Source organism: Schistocerca serialis, chromosome 10 (genome assembly GCF_023864345.2).
Source record: "Schistocerca serialis cubense isolate TAMUIC-IGC-003099 chromosome 10, iqSchSeri2.2, whole genome shotgun sequence".
Taxonomy (NCBI): domain Eukaryota; kingdom Metazoa; phylum Arthropoda; class Insecta; order Orthoptera; family Acrididae; genus Schistocerca; species Schistocerca serialis.
This window is the reverse complement of record NC_064647.1, coordinates 93428257-93445321: the sequence shown is the minus strand read 5'-3', so window position 1 is coordinate 93445321 and position 17065 is coordinate 93428257. Positions and strand designations below refer to the sequence as shown.

The 17065-nt window shown below is 47.4% G+C and overlaps 1 protein-coding gene and 1 non-coding gene across 3 annotated transcripts in view; one reads left to right on the top strand and one right to left on the bottom strand.

Annotated features, from left to right (window-relative positions):
• The window catches only part of LOC126425011 (fasciclin-2), a 927523-nt gene that overhangs the window by 434080 nt on the left and 476378 nt on the right, over positions 1–17065 (bottom strand). The gene's annotated exons all lie outside the window — the stretch shown is intronic.
• Positions 1326–1404, top strand: Trnas-cga (transfer RNA serine (anticodon CGA)). The gene has a single exon. It is a non-coding gene; the product is annotated as a tRNA-Ser (tRNA).

Genomic DNA, 17065 nt, shown 5'->3' with positions numbered 1-17065 from the left:
ACGGTCGCAGGTTCGAATCCTGCCTCGGACATGGATGTGTGTGATGTCCTTAGATTAGTTAGGTTTAAGTAGTTCTAAGTTCTAGGGGACTGATAACCTCAGCAGTTAAGTGCCGTAGTGCTCAGAGCCATTTGAACCATTTGAGCCACAGCAAAGCGTGGCCGGGCACAGCCCGTAATGAAGAAACAGTAGAAGAAGAACATTATGCAGGTTCCCTAGAGCAGATGCCGACCACAGAGGAGGCGCGGCGTTCAGCTGTTACACACCTCGCGCAGGCTCCGGACTACCACTCGCGTTCGCGCTCGCAGGTGGGGCGCGCGGCGCACCCACGAGATTGCTCCATCAGGCCGGGAGATCGAAGCGTCGCGGGCGGCGAGATAAGGCCTGGCGGAGCCGATGGGTGGGCGGGCAGTCGTTACGCGGCCCGATATGAGCCAGTCAGCACCCAGCAGCCAGCCTGCCTAATGACTGGCCGGGCCCTCAGCCGCCGTCATCAAGCGGCGCTGCCCGCCGCGTCTCCCAGATATGGGGGAGGGCGCTCCTGTACTGCGGAAGCCTCGCCATCTCAGAGTCTGCCGCGCGGCGGCGTCTCGGTGCGCCATCAGTCAAAGTCACTTCAGCGCTGCACGCACCCAGCTGGTGTCACTTCCAACGAACGTCTCGTCTTTTAATGAATACCGACACTACTTAATGTTGGGCGCGTCAATAATTTGATGCAGCTGGGCTGTTTCAGAATTGCAGTGACGTGTAACGGCCTGAGCTGCTTCACCCAAAGACACGAAAACGAGTACTGGCACAGAAGAAATGAAAAAAAAGGAGACCCACCTCGGCGAAAATCAATTTCGGTTCCGCAGAAATAATAGCACCTCTCGACTGTGTATTGACACTACCACTTAGCTTAGAAGACAGGTTAACAAATTGAAACTTCCTGGCAGATTAAAACTGTGTGCCCGACCGAGACTCGAACTCGGGACCTTTGCCTTTCGCGGGCAAGTGCTCTACCAACTGCGCTACCGAAGCATGACTCACGCCCGGTACTCACAGCTTTACTTCTGCCAGTACCTCGTCTCCTACCTTCCAAACTTTACAGAAGCTCTCCTGCGAAACTTGCAGAACTAGCACTCCTGAAAGAAAGGATATTGCGGAGACATGGCTTAGCCACAGCCTGGGGGATGTTTCCAGAATCAGAATTTCACTCTGCAGCGGAGTGTGCGCTGATATGAAACTTCCTGGCAGATTAAAACTGTGTGCCGGACCGAGACTCGAACTCGGGACCTTTGCCTTTCGCGGGCAAGTGCTCAAGTTATGAGGACGGGGCGAGAGTCGTGCTTGGGTAGCTCAGTTGGTAGAGCACTTGCCCTCGAAAGGCAAAGGTCCCGAGTTCGAGTCTCGGTCCTTCACACAGTTCTAATCTGCCAGGAAGTTTAATATCAGCGCACACTCCGCTGCAGAGTGAAAATCTCATTCAGATTAACAAATTCATTGCTTTAATAAAACATTTCGACAATGTTTACTGGATTATACTCTTCGAAATTTTGGCGGTATCAGGGATAAAATTAAGGCAACGAAAGGTTATTCACAACTTGTACAGAAATCACGGTGCATTTATAACAGGCTAAGGACATGAAAGCAATGGAGTGATTGAGAAGGGAGACTTCTACCCGACGTCACTGAATCTGTAGAAAGAGCAAGGTGTAAAGGAAACCAAGGATAAATTTGGAATAGGAATGAAAGTACAAGGAGGAGAAGAAGAAGAAAAAACTTTTACGTTCGGTAGTGACGTAATTCTGTCAGAGATACCAAGGGAGTTCTATGAGCTGTTGAAAGGAATGAGTAGTGTGTTGGGAAGATATAATATGGATGTCGACAAAAGTAAAACAAGGGTAAAGGTATGCAGTAGAAGTAAATCACAAGAGATTCTGTGGGAATTAGATTACGAAACGGGATACTAAAAGCAGTAGATGAGTTATGCTGTTTGGGGGTCACGAAGTGGTGGCCAATGATCCCCGCCCATACACTGTGGCTCAACCGGTGCTGATGGTCTGCTTACTGTGGGGATTCTATACAGTTCACAGATAGATGCTGTGAAGGGCGGCCATACCGTCCCTCCTAAAAGTGGTCTCATGTGTGAATAGAACGGATCACGGACGTCACACAAATACCTCTTCACGGAACTAGACATTTTAGTTTCGCGGTCAGAATACATACACTGCCGGGGGGGAAAATGGTACAGCTGGAAAAAGGATTTCGATTTTGATCCGATGACAGCATAACCCACCTGGTGGATACTACATATACCATGCTGATAAGTGTTTCAACGTCGTCCGCCAACACATAGCGTAGTGGCATAGCTACCAGAGCGCCATGTATGTTTACCAGTTAATAGCGAACGCTCACGAGTCAGAAGGCTCAGTGTGGTGCGAACGTATGAAGGGAGTAGGCAATAATGTTGTTGTTGTTGTTGTTGTTGTGGTCTTGTCCTGAGACTGGTTTGATGCAGCTCTCCATGCTACTCCATCCTGTTCAAGCTTCTTCATCTCCCAGCACCTACTGCAGCCTACATCCTTCTGAATCTGCTTAGTGGATTCATCTCTCGGTCTCCCTCCACGATTTTTACCCTCCACGCTGCCCTCCAATACTAAATTGGTGATCCCTCCATGTCTCAAAACATGTCCTACCAACCGATCCCTTCTTCTAGTCAAGTTGTGCCACAAACTCCTCCCCAATTCTATTCAGTACCTCATCATTAGTTATGTGATCTACCCATCAAGTCTTCAGCATTTTTCTGTAGCACCACATTTCAAAGGCTTCTATTCTCTTCTTGTCCAAACTACACTCCTGGAAATGGAAAAAAGAACACATTGACACCGGTGTGTCAGACCCACCATACTTGCTCCGGACACTGCGAGAGGGCTGTACAAGCAATGATCACACGCACGGCACAGCGGACACACCAGGAACCGCGGTGTTGGCCGTCGAATGGCGCTAGCTGCGCAGCATTTGTGCACCGCCGCCGTCAGTGTCAGCCAGTTTGCCGTGGCATACGGAGCTCCATCGCAGTCTTTAACACTGGTAGCATGCTGCGACAGCGTGGACGTGAACCGTATGTGCAGTTGACGGACTTTGAGCGAGGGAGTATAGTGGGCATGCGGGAGGCCGGGTGGACGTACCGCCGAATTGCTCAACACGTGGGGCGTGAGGTCTCCACAGTACATCGATGTTGTCGCCAGTGGTCGGCGGAAGGTGCACGTGCCCGTCGACCTGGGACCGGACCGCAGCGACGCACGGATGCACGCCAAGACCGTAGGATCCTACGGAGTGCCGTAGGGGACCGCACCGCCACTTTCCAGCAAATTAGGGACACTGTTGCTCCTGGGGTATCGGCGAGGACCATTCGCAACCGTCTCCATGAAGCTGGGCTACGGTCCCGCACACCGTTAGGCCGTCTTCCGCTCACGCCCCAACATCGTGCAGCCCGCCTCCAGTGGTATCGCGACAGGCGTGAATGGAGGGACGAATGGAGACGTGTCGTCTTCAGCGATGAGAGTCGCTTCTGCCTTGGTGCCAATGATGGTCGTATGCGTGTTTGGCGCCGTACAGGTGAGCGCCACAATCAGGACTGCATACGACCGAGGCACACAGGGCCAACACCCGGCATCATGGTGTGGGGAGCGATCTCCTACACTGGCCGTACACCACTGGTGATCGTCGAGGGGACACTGAATAGTGCACGGTACATCCAAACCGTCATCGAACCCATCGTTCTACCATTCCTAGACCGGCAAGGGAACTTGCTGTTCCAACAGGACAATGCACGTCCGCATGTATCCCGTGCCACCCAACGTGCTCTAGAGGGTGTAAGTCAACTACCCTGGCCAGAAAGATCTCCGGATCTGTCCCCCATTGAGCATGTTTGGGACTGGATGAAGCGTCGTCTCACGCGGTCTGCACGTCCAGCACGAACGCTGGTCCAACTGAGGCGCCAGGTGGAAATGGCATGGCAAGCCGTTCCACAGGACTACATCCAGCATCTCTACGATCGTCTCCATGGGAGAATAGCAGCCTGCATTGCTGCGAAAGGTGGATATACACTGTACTAGTGCCGACATTGTGCATGCTCTGTTGCCTGTGTCTATGTGCCTGTGGTTCTGTCAGTGTGATCATGTGATGTATCTGACCCCAGGAATATGTCAATAAAGTTTCCCCTTCCTGGGACAATGAATTCACGGTGTTCTTATTTCAATTTCCAGGAGTGTATTTATCGTCCATGTTTCACTTCCATACATGGCTACACTCCATACAAATACTTTCAGAAACGACTTCCTGACACTTAAATCTATACTCGATGTTAACAAATTTCTCTTCTTCAGAAACGCTTTTCTTGCCATTGCCAGACTACATTTTATATCCTCTCTACTTCGACCATCATCAGTTATTTTGCTCCCCAAATAGCAAAACACGCACTCATGCTTCCTACAGCCAACTCAGCGAGTTTGAAAGGGGTTAAATTGTGGCCTTCGGAGTGGCGTGATGGACTTCCCGGAGAACTGCCACACAAGGTGGACGTGCTGCGGCATTTGTGCAACGATGCTGGTGTCAGTGGTCACATGAACATTCTCAATCGCGTAGCGAGATATTGGACGGCCATGCAGCAGAGACGTATGCCAGGATCGGCATGTTGTAAGGGCAGCAGTGGCATATGGTACAGCTACAACGGTACAGATAAGACGCCTTGTGAGCCCAGACGTGTCAACACGGACTGTTGCGGACCGGTTGTTAGCAGTGGGACTACTGACACGCGCACCTCTAGGCCATCTCGCATTGACGCCATAACATCGACGTGCACAGATCGACTGAAGCTGCCAGAGCATCACTTGGAAGGTGGAATGGTGCGCGTGGTCTTCAGCGATGGAAGCAGATTCTGCCTGCACTTAAGTGATGGTCGCTTCCGCGTATGGACCGCTACGGTCGCAGGTTTGAATCCTGCCTCGGGCATGGCTGGGTGTGATGTCCTTAGGTTAGTTAGGTTTAAGTAGCTCTAAGTTCTAGGGGACAGATGACCTCAGATGTTAAGTCCCATAGTGCTCAGAGCCGGCCATCTTCCACGTATGACGCAGACCTGGTGACCGCTGTCTTCTAGCGCCGTTCGTCCGAGAGACACTGGCCCCACCTCAATGCGATATCCTACAATTCTTGTTCACCTCTGGTGTTTCTGGAGAGGACCCTAACCAGCGGAATGCAGAACCGGTTCTTTTGCCGTTGTTGCAAAAGGAAGGTAATGTGTTTTTCCAACCAACAAGATACTGCTGCCCGTGAAAGTCAAAGTGCTCTGCAAGACGTGCAGCAACTTCGCTGGTCTGCCCCATCTCCAGTAGCACACGCGTCTGATATGATGGGACGAGAAGTGACACGCACGTCTCGTCAACTGACAACTCTTGCAGAACTACGTGAACAAGTCGACTAGGCGTGGCACCACGTATGCCAGGGCAGTATTCGCCAACTGAAGGACCGACTGGATGCCGGAGTCAGCGCCTGCATTGGCGCACGTGGAGGCTACACCGTGTACTAATACTGGTGTTTCAGCACAGTTCAATAGCCGGTACGTCAGAACTGCTTGTGCTATTGGTCTGAAAAATGTAATCATTTCATTTACTCCATATGCACTGCTACAACAATAAATCGTAAGTGTCGAAATAGCATGAAGTACGCCGGGAGAAGCTGAAAACCTACAAATCTTGAATGAATTGGAAACATCTAACGGGTGCAGCAATATTTTCCCGGCAGTGTATATTCGTTAACGAAATTCGTCATAAATAATCCATCAAAATTCGAGACGAACACTAAATAGAGGTAGAGAGACCTTTGTTAATCATTATTAAGGCTGTAAGTGACTCAGAAAGAAGTTCAATATGCAGCAAGAAAAAGTTTTGATCATTTGTGCAAGAACGTAAAATGTGCCACAGGTAGGAAAGCAAGTTTTAAATGTAACTTCAAATCCTTTCTCCTGCACAATTCCTCCTACTCCATTGGGAAACTTCTACTTAAAAATTGCTTCAAATGTGTGTGAAATTGTTGTGTTGGCAGAGAAGCCAACACCGTGTTACTATAGCAGGCCGAAATGCACGCGTTTTAGCTCACGCAGGCTGGCGTGAGGAGGGAAGAACTATACTGACGTGAGGTCTGGAACATGACAAGGAATTAGAATTCAGAAAGCGGACGTAATTAGTTTGATACTTAACTTTAATCCATTAATGATGAACGTCGCCCCTGAGGGTACATGATTCACAATATTATCTGTTCAGAATATATATAGGCAGTAAACCATCGCTAGCAAAGTCGACTGTACAACTGGGGCGAGTGCTAGGGAGTCTCTCTAGACCAGACCTGCCGTGTGGCGGCCCTCGGTCTGCAATCACTGATAGTGGCGACACACAGGTCCGACGTATACTAACGACCTAGCAAGTGTGGTGTCTGGCGGTGACACCACAGAAATCTTATGGCACTTAACTGTTAAGGTCGTTAGTCCCTAAGTTTACACGCGGGCGCAGTGGCCGTGCTGTTCTAGGCGCTTCAGTCCGGAACCGCGGGACGGCTGCGGTCGTAGGTTCGAATCCTACCTCGGGCATGGATGTGTGTGATGTCCTTAGGTTAGTTAGGTGTAAGTAGTTCTAAGTTCTAGAGGACTGATGACCACAGATGTTAAGTCCCATAGTGCTCAGAGCCATTTGAACCTAAGCTTACACACTACTTAACCTAAATTATCCTACGGAGAAACACACACACCCATGTCCGAGGAAGGACTCGAACCTCCTCCGGGACCAGCCGCACAGTCCATGATTGCAGCGCCTTAGACCGCTCGGCGCGACTAAAAATTGGTGGGCAGTAAGAAAAACGTGGAGAAGGACTAAAAAGTAATGTGTTCATTAACGTTAACACTAATCGTATCCACGTACCTTTAAACGGAGTGGTTCAACACCGTTTCCACAAAAAAGAAAAATCGTTCAAATTATCTATGAACATGTAACTAACAAAACAGACGTCGCGGAAGCAAGTCCTACGGTAACATGTCCTGCACGCGCAGCAAATGTTGGCTTACCCCGTGGTGGAGGGCCAGCTTCGTGACCCTGATACCCCTGTCCCTGTCAAAGACCTTTCCTCTCGACACTAAAGTGGGTGTGCCTACGTTGCAAGGCATTGCCGGCGAAATGTGCGAATCAACTTTTGTCCTCCTTATCTTCTCAACGATCGTTTCGTGCAGTTTGTTCCTGTTTAGCGAAATCACTGTCCAGACACATTGCAAAACTTGTTCGGAGGAATTCGTATTTGAGTTTCAGACGGCGGGTTCGTCGACAGGCAGTGCCGCGGTCGCTACCTGGGCGCTCCGGCAGTCCAGAAGGCGCGGGGCTTCGGTGCAGACAGACCGCAGCCGGAGAGAGAGAGTGGGATCGATCAGGCGCGGCGCAGCGAGACCGCAGCGGCCCTGCCCGCTCCTGCAGGGTAATCGCGGCTGGCGGTGCTCCCACTGTGTTACAGTACCACCAACATAAATAAACACTCTCGTTCTGCGGACTTTCCGTACCGCAACTGATACAGTGTTACACTACTGGCCATTAAAATTGCTACACCACGAAGATGACGTGCTATAGACGCGAAATTTAACAGATAGGAAGGAGATTCTGTGATACGCAAATGATTAGCTTATCAGAGCATTCACACAAGGTTGGCGCCGGTGGCGACACCTACAACGTGCTGACACGAGGAAAGTTTCCAACCGATTTCTCATACACAAACAGCAGTTGACCGGCGTTGCCTGGTGAAACGTTAAAAGTCCGATTGTAGTCTATCGCGGTTGCCGTTTATCGTATCGCGACATTGCTACTCGCGTTGGTCGAGACCCTATGACTGTTAGCAGAATATGGAATCGGTGGGATCAGGAGGGTAATACGGAACGCCGTGCTGGATCCCAACGGCCTCGTATTACTAGCAATCGAGATGACAGGCATCTTATCCATAAGGCTGTAACGGATCGTGCAGCTACGTCTCGATCCCCGAGTCAACAGATGCGAATGTTTGCAAGACAACAACCAAACAGTTCGACGACGTTTGCAGCAGCATGGACTATCAGCTCGGAGACCGTGGCTGCGATTACCCTTGACGCCGCATCACAGACAGGAGCGCCTGCGATGGTGTACTCGACGACGAACCTGGGTGCACGAATGGCAAAACGTCATTTTTTCGGATGAATCCAGGTTCTGTTTACAGCATCATGACGGTCGTATCCGTGTTTGGCAACATCGCGGTGAACGCACATTGGAAGCGTGTATTCCTCATCGCCATACTGGCGTATCACCCGGCGTGATGGTATGAGGTGGCATTGGTTACACGTCTCGGTCACCTCTTGTTCACATTGATGGCACTTTGAACAGTGGACGTTACATTTCAGATGTGTTACGACCCGTGGCTCTACCCTTCATTCGATCACTGCGAAACCCTACATTTCAGCAGGATAATGCACGACCGCATGTTGCAGGTCCTGTACGGGCCTTTCTGGATACAGAAAATGTTCGACTGCTGCCCTGGCCAGCACATTCTCCAGATCTCTCACCAATTGAAAACGTCTGGTCAATGGTGGCCGAGCAACTGGCTCGTCACAATACGCCAGTCACTACTCTTGATGAACTGTGGTATCGTGTTGAAGCTGCATGGGCAGCTGTACCTGTACACGCCATCCAAGCTCTGTTTGACTCAATGCCCAGGCGTATCAATGCCGTTATCAGGGCCGGACGTGGTTGTTCTGGGTACTGATTTCTCAGGATCTATGCACCCAAATTGCGTGAAAATGTAATCACATGTCAGTTCTAGTATAAAATATTTGTCCAATGAATACCCGTTTATCATTTGCATTTCTTCTTGGTATAGCAATTTTATTGGCCAGTAGTTTACGTACAAAGTAAGGAACTGGGCTCGAAGTAACTCGCCACAGATTACTAAATTCAAAGGACATTGTAGTCATGTTTGTGGATTTCAAAAAAGGCTTTTTATTCTGTCAATACCGGAAACTGCTATTTGCCCAATGTAAGATAACGTGTCACATGTGAGATTTGAAAACCCAATGCATTTCTTACACGTTTGTGTATTCAAACCGGAGATCTAGAAACGACGGAGAGGCCCACAGTCGCTCACAATCAAACTACAGGCTACAGCAGCCCACCCACCCCACACCGAACCCAGGGTTATCGTGCGGCTCGGCCTCCAGTGGACGCCCCCTCCCCCCTCTCCTCCGGGAATGTCTGATACCAGACGAGTGTGACCCCAAATGTTTGCATGGGTGCAACTGAGGCGGAATTAGGGGAACCAGCCCGCATTCGCCGAGGCAGGTTGAAAAACGCGTTAAAAACCATCCAGAGGCTGGCCGGCAAATCAGACCTCACACTTTTAGCTACGTTGTCCAAGCCGCGACAGTTGGCTGCGACTGCGGCGCTGCCCCCTCCTCTCCTCTTTTCCCACCCTGGCAGACGGCGACAAGGCCGCAACACGACAGGAGTCGTCGCTGTTTCCCAAGCTCTGGTCGGCGGCGGCGGATTCAAATACATAAGAAAAATAAGAATTCCGATTTTCTTGCTGTAAAAAATACTCTATGTTAATGGAACAAAGTTACATCGGATCCCAGAGTTAGTTTTTCGATTCAGATTCTTTTACTTAAAAAAATTTAAAAGTATCTCTTCCGGTTTTGCGTGTATTTTCGCTGTATATCACTTCTTTATCGATTGTGGGGAAAGTAAAAGGCACAAAAAATTGATGTTTGTGTATCTTACAGTTTCACATCACAGCTTGATAATGAGGTGTCTATTTTTTCGATTTTCGTCACATTTATTCCGATACTTAATTTACAAGTAACCTACTGCATAAAATTTGAATTGTGTACAGTGAAAAATGTGGTCTCTGGCTACTTTACGTATGGTTCACTTTAGGTCATACATTGTTGCCGATGAAAAGAAGCTAACATATCGAAATTATTTTTAAAGTTGAGACCAGAATGATATCGATCTTCGTTTCCGAGATTTCGCCTCATAGACCACGAGATGAATACACTAAGCAGATTCAGAAGGATGTAGGTTGCAGTAGGTACTGGGAGATGAAAAAGCTTGCACAGGATAGAGTAGCATGGAGAGCTGCATCAAACCAGTCTCGGGACTGAGGACCACAACAACAACAACAACATATCTCCCGGAGCGTCGCGACTAGCCGCCAGTTCTGTCGACGCGCAAAGTGAATCATGTGGTCCTCACACGATAGAGAATGCATTTGTTTTGTTTCGCTGACACATTTGGACCTAATGAAACCATTTTATGTCATATATTTCTCCGGTATGAGTTAATAATATTTCTCCATAAGCTCTTGACAATTTCATTTAAAATTCCACGAAATGTAGGTTTCTTAAAAGTAAAGACATGCTGCCTTCAATACATTTTCTTCTCATTCTTGGGAAGAGGATAAATTACTCACCTCTGGTATTTTCTTCTGAACCTGGACGAGGATACCCAAATAGAAGTAGACGTCCTAACGAAACCAACAAATGTCAAAAATTTACGTTTTTCAAGAGAGCGAGAAAACGTTCAAATTAGTTTAATATCGCCTTGCCAGCAATTATATTTTTTATATGATGTGGTAGGTAAATCATAACGACACTGGGTTTGAGTATTACTTCCCGTGAGTATCGCATTGTCGCTTCACAGTACATCATGCGACAAGTATGGATGGGAATCATCAGATTCGGTCATAAACCGTATTCCAGGGAATATGGAAAACAATACTCTTTTACTTATCACACATGTCATCTTATCATACATGAGACACATGAATCTACAAGGAGTATCACAACATTTACCTACGTTCATATGACCTAAGCTAATTTTTATGGTGCACCACAAAACCGACTGAATTGGTATGAATGAAATTATTTCAGCAAACACTGTTATGCATTTCATTACACATGTACATGGTCATCATAACTAAAAATTATCAACCACAGGCTTCAATTATTATCCCCAACACCACATAAGTAAAAAACTGGCAGCCGTACGTCTTTGTGTCGTCCGACTTCCGTCGCAACACTGCTCACTGGTGCAGTGCTGCGGCAGCTGCCGCAACCGTCGCGCGTCGCATCCCAAACTCGAACTGCGCATGCACCAGCAGGCAACTTCTGACGTCACGTAGCGACCCGTCGCAGTCGCTAGTGTGCGTCGCGTCTTGGACAACGTACCTTAAAATCCGCCGGGCGGATACGCGCCGGGGACCGGGACGGCTTCCCGATCTGGAAGCAGCGCATTAGACCGCGGGCGAGCTACTTGCACGTTACTTGCCGGAATAGACAATTCATTTAAAAAATCAATCTTAAGAGTACCATATATTTCGTATAATTTGTTTTTAGATCGTTCTTTTCCTGACGAACGATCGTACAGAGTGCCGAAACATCGGTACATTTTCGGTGAGCGAGGCGCTCAGGTCAAAAATCAATAACAGCGAATGAAAATCTACAGGGTGTACAACTTTGCTTCCGCCGTTTGGCGATAGGTGGCGACGACGGTAAGAAGTGATCGAGAGAAACAGATCGCAGACGTCAGGCAGTTAGCTTGTACCTCGGTCGACATACCTCGTTCAGACATTAGTCGATTTGTGTCTGCATCATAAAGTTGTTCCGGATTGAAAATGTCAGTTTACGAACCCAAGACTCGTCATTCGCGGGAGGTGTTACTGTTATGTTTCAATATGAAAAAAAACAGCGGCTGAGTCTCATCGAATGCTCTCAAAGCACGTATGGTAAGGACGCTATTAGTGAAAGAACGTGTCGTGTGTGGTTTGAACGCTTCAAGAACGGTGATTTTAACGTCGTAGACCGGCACAGTGATCGAAGAGAGAATTTTTCAGAAAATGCAGAATTGGAGACATTGCTGAGTGAAGGCTCGCGTCAGACTCAAGAAGAATTGGCACGATTAGTGGGAGTGACACAGCAAGCCATTTCAAAGCGTCTCAAGGCTATGGTCATGATTCAGAAAGAAGGAACTTGGGACTCGTGTGAGCTGAAACCAAGAGACGTTGAACGGCGTTTGTGTGTTTGTGAACAGCTGTTTCAGAGGCAAAAATGGATTTCGGCATCGCATTGTGACCGGGGACAAAAAATGGGTTCGTTACGATAACCCTAAACACAAAAAATCATGGGGATATCCCGGCCATGCTTCCACGTCGAGGGCCAAACCGAATATTCACGCCGGCCGCGGTGGCCGAGCGGTTCTAGGCGCGCAGTCCGGACCCGCGCGACTGCTACGGTCGCAGGCTCGAATCCTGCCTCGGGCATGGATGTGTGTGATGTCCTTAGGTTAGTTAGGTTTAAGTAGTTCTAAGTTCTAGGGGACTGATGACCACAGATGTTAAGTCCCATAGTGCTCCGAGCCATTTTGAACGAATATTCACGGCTCCAAGATCACGCTCTGCATTTGGTGGGACAAACTCGGCGTCGTGTACTATGAGGTGTTGAAACCAAGTGAAACAATCACAGGTGCTCGTTATCGAACGCAATTAATGCATTTGAGCAGAGCATTAACAGACAAACGGCCGCAACACAGCGAGAGGCACGATAAAGTGATTTTGCAGCACGACAACGCTCGACCCCACGTTGCAAAAGAGGTCAAAACGTACTTGGAAACGTTAAAATGGGAAGTCGTACCCCACCCGCCGAATTCTCCAGACATTGCTCCCTCTGTCACCTGTTTAGGTCAAAGGTACATGGCCTCGCTGACCAACACTTCAGATCTCATGAAGCAGTCACAAATTGGATCGATTCGTGGATCGCTTCAAAAGATAAACAATATCTTCGACGCGGGATTCGTACACTGCCCGAAAGATGGGAGAAAGTAGTGGCCAGCGATGGAAAATACTTTGAATGATACATTTGTAACCAATTTGTTTCATTAAAGCCTCAAATGTCGGGGAAAAAACTGCGGAAGCAAAGTTGTACACCTTGTACAAAACTGTTCAGAAAACCGCAGCATGACTAAACGAGAAGTGAAATAAGTATTCATATCTGAAAGACAAATAATGAAGGAGACATAAAGTGCCTATCCAAAAATGCAAAAGTAAGGCATTACAACACAGTAGTGAAGTCAGAATGCCTGTACGCAAGCGAATGCCTGCCATTAAACTAGAATTTACATAAATTAAGAGTACTAAAAACGTGAATTATAAAATAAATATTAACAAAACACAGCAGAAGCTTGGAAACTACGAAGTGATGCTGAAATATACCAAAACACAGAAAAAATTTCAAACGTAATAAGAAAAAGAATACTCATGTTTCCTGGACGTTTATTTCGAATGCAAATACTAGATTAACTAATAAGATCTTACAATATTTGTGTGGTAAGAGGTCCAGGACAAGCTGGGTAAACGAATAAAACATGATTTCCAACGAAACAATATAAAAACAGAAGATGTAAACAACAGAGAAGCCCATCGGGAAAAAGTATTGAAAATGGAAGGATTCCAAGGCAGGGTGGCTAAAAAGACTGGTTCAAAATGGTGTGAGAACAGAAAGAAGAAATATAGTAAAGAGATGAGAGTATATATACACCCACTCTCAACTGACAACAATTTTAAAACTCACATGCTTGCGCAACTGCCAATCAAGTTTGTCATTTGTCCTATTCCGACAAATTAAACAATGAATGGGTATTAGTACTGCTTTGTAGATTCTCATATTATTCGCTGATACTGATTTTGAACTGAGCGCCTCCCTGAGCTAGAATGTACCGATGTTTTGACTCTCCGTAAGGTCCTTCGCCTTCCATGAAATATATTGTGCTTCTTGTAACGTAGAAGTAATGCTGTAGGCATTGAAATCGCACACGTTTTGTAAATGCGGCAAATAGCAGTTTCCGATAATAATGTGCAATTTTGGACTCTCCACGTTTTTCACTTATCCGTACAGTTTCTGGTCCTCATTGGCCCGTATTGTGACTGCCGTGCTTGTTGAAGGGTGTAAATGAGAGCAAACAACCATGCCTTGCAGGAATTTCTAATTCTTTACAGTTTGTATTCTCGCCATTCCTTTACCGAGGCCTTTTGTAGGGAACTCGCTGGCAAAGGAATGTTGCCTACGTCCATTTCAGTCTATTTACCGTATTCAAGCCTTCCTCTCACTCAACAATTTTAGCCCCTCACACTTCCCTCCATCACCAAAATAACTTTTGCTATAAACCTCAGAATGTTTCTATCAACCGATTCCTTCTTTTGCTCAAACTGCAGCAAAAGAAAGAGAGAGACTGAGAGAGAAAATTCCCCAATTCGATTCAATATCTCCCCATTAGTTATTCGCTCTATCCCCCAAATCTTTTGACATCTTTCTCTAGCAGCACATTTCGAAAACTTCTGTCCTCTTACTGTCCGATCTGTTTACCGTCAACGTTTCACTTCCCTAAAACGCTATACTCCAGACAATCACCTTCAGAAAACACTTCCTAACACTTAAATTTATATTGGATGTTTATAAATTCCTCTTCTTCACAAACATTTTTCTTCTCTTTGCCAGTACTCATTTTCTAACCTCTCTACTTCGTCTATTATCCGTCATTTTACTGTTACTTTAAGTTCCTCATTTCCTAATGTAATTTCCTTATCATCGCCGGGTTTAATTCTGCTGCACCCCCTGCATACTTCATCTTCTTGTCACCTCGACAGGTAATTCTGAGCTATGGTTGTTGTCCAATGGCATACAGTCTGCTCTCGATTCTCATCAGAATAACCATATCACAGAGTTGCTCACACTAACCCACTGTGCGATGTGCCTCCTTATTTGTAGGAAAGCCTACTGCCATCGCACGATTCTCTGCTGCTGTTAATACTACACTACATTCGTCCGACGAGAAATCCTTATTTTCTTTGCATTTTACTTCACTGAACCCCACTTTACTGCATTGAGCATTACCATATTCCTTTTCAAATTTTCTAGCTTTCCTACCACTTTCAAACTTCCGACATTCCACGCTCGAACTTGTAGAATGTTATCTTTCCGTTCGTTACTCAATCTTTTTCTCATTGTCACCTCCCCCATGGCAGTCCCCTCCCAGAGAACCGAACGTGGTTCGGAATTTTCTGCCAATGTAGATACTATCATGATAGACCACACGTCCTATGGACACACACTGTGTGACTTTAATGCAGTGTTTTCCATTGCTTTCTGCATCCTCATGCCATTGATCACTGCTGATTCTTCCGCCTTTTACAGCCAATTTGCCGCTCCAAGGACAATACTGTGTCCTAAATTTGTCTGCGCCTCCGCCCTTTTTGATAAGGCTATTGTCAGCATTCATCCACATATTGACGAAAACTAAAACTGGAAATATCGTACAGTAGAGCAGGTAAAGCATTTGTAATAAGAATAATTGTCAACTTTGGGGATTTGCAAGTCAGTAGTGCAATATCGTATTTATCCGCTGACACATTCCGTGAATATGTCCTCCTCCCTGTCCGAGATTTATATAATGTGTAGGAGTGCAGGATGTGGCGGATGAACGACTACATATGGAAGTTTAGGTGTGGCCGTGAGTCGTGCAGGGATATCCAAAGCAGTTAAGGGAACGCCTTGCTTAAAGCGGGATATCCGGGTTCGGGAGCCGGGCTGTTTTCACTGTCGCCATTCCATTATACAGCTGATGGGTGTCAGTAATCGTAACTGCGAAAACATGTCATGTACACCGATGAGCCAGAACACTGTGAGCCCCTGTTTAACAGCGTGTTGTTCGACTTTTCAAAGATAGTACAACAAAGATTCTTCTTGGCATGGATTCTGCAACTCCTTGACAGGATTCAATAACTACGTGGTACCAAATGTCTACGCACAGCTCAAGAAATTCGCGCGAATTACGGGATGGCAGTTCACGGCCATGCAGCAGGCGCCTGGGTACAGATCAGGCACATTTGCTGGCCAAGACAGTGTTATTTCAGTATAATGCCCCTCAAACCACTGTAGCACGATTCTGACCTTGCAACATGGACAGTTTTGCTGCTAGAAGATATCATCGCCGTAGGGGGAGATTTCAGGCGATTCAGGTGGTTCGTAATAATGTTGAAGCAGTTCACAGCTGTCATGATGCTTCCGATTACTGAGCACTATGTGACTTAACATCTGAGGTCATTAGTCCCCTAGAATTTAGAACTACTTAAACCTAACCAACCTAAGGACATCACACACATCCATGCCCGAGGCAGGATTCGAACCTGCGACTGTAGCAGCCGCGTGGTTCTGGTCTTAAGCGCCTAGAACCGCTCGGCCACAACGGCCGGCTAGCGCCGTATTCAACGAAGGCCTTCGAACGGTGAGCCCCGAAACACTTGTGCCCGTACCAGCATTCTACTGTGTCGTCAGACCTGCCACAGGCCGCTGGCTGTCCTGGATTGCACAGTGGGGGATCCTCCCACCTCTACGTTTTGTGATGACACGTGGTCGTCCAGTTCCACACGGCCTACTCGTTATTTCACCACCCTTAAACCATTTTCCATACATGCTCATGAGAATAGTACGCCAACAGGTGACCACCTTTCGTCGTTTGAAAGATTCTCGTTTGCAGCTGTAGCGCCACAACGTGTCCTTCGGCAAAACCAATTATATCGATGTAATGACTACCAATTCGTCTCTCTTCCGCTTACGACTGCCAATTCGTCTCTCCTCCGCTTACTTGCTTTCATTACATCTACATCTACATTTATACTCCGCAAGCCACCCAACGGTATGTGACGGCGGGCACTTTACGTGCCACTGTCATTACCTCCCTTTCCTGTTCCAGTCGCGTATGGTTCGCGGGAAGAACGACTGCCGGAAAGCCTCCGTGCGCGGTCGAATCTCTCTAATTTTACATTCGTGATCTCCTCGGGAGGTATAAGTAGGGGGAAGCAATATATTCGATGCCTCATCCAGAAACGCACCCTCTCGAAACCTGGACAGCAAACTGCACCGCGATGCAGAACGCCTCTCTTGCAGAGTCTGCCACTTGAGTTTGCTAAACATCTCCGT